Source organism: Trichinella spiralis (genome assembly GCF_000181795.1).
Source record: "Trichinella spiralis strain ISS 195 chromosome Unknown Scfld6, whole genome shotgun sequence".
NCBI lineage: Eukaryota > Metazoa > Nematoda > Enoplea > Trichinellida > Trichinellidae > Trichinella > Trichinella spiralis.
The window spans coordinates 3,334,136-3,334,740 of NW_003526945.1; positions in this window are offsets into that span (position 1 = coordinate 3,334,136).

Below are 605 nucleotides of genomic sequence, written 5' to 3' on the forward strand. Positions count from 1 at the left end.
TTCAGGGCCATCGGTAGTCTGTTATCTTGGTTGCAAGGGTAAATTGTTGTTTAAGATGCCGGCGTTGTTAGGTTAGTTTATATGTGGGAATGAATTTAACGTGCAAGGTCATTTGTGAATTTAAAATTGTCCATTCCATAATGATAAGAATTAGCAGCACATAGTTTCTGATCATATTACGGGCTTAGGATAGATTTCATGTTCAGTCAAAAAGTTTTTACGCCTAAAACCCGGTTTCTAACGCTGCATTATGCAAAATAACTATCGCTATAAGGCGCCTTATCATCAGTAAGGGTGCGTTTGTTTGTTTAATTTACGTGCCAATTAGTAGCATCGTTGAACGTTCTCTGAGTTCATTATAGCGTTAAGTAGCTGCTAAGGTCGGTTGCAGAATTACTGACAAGTATTCCATTTTTCTGCTTGTTATTTTTTTAACTTTGTTTACTCATTTTGTAAACAATTATTGTTTAATTAGATAGCACTTAATTATTAGATTTGTTGTAAATCTATTTTGTGATAAAGTGAAGATAGTTTTGATTTAATATCATTATTACAGGTTTAAAGAATGGAGCAAAGAAAATGTGAAAACGTGGACGACACGAAGC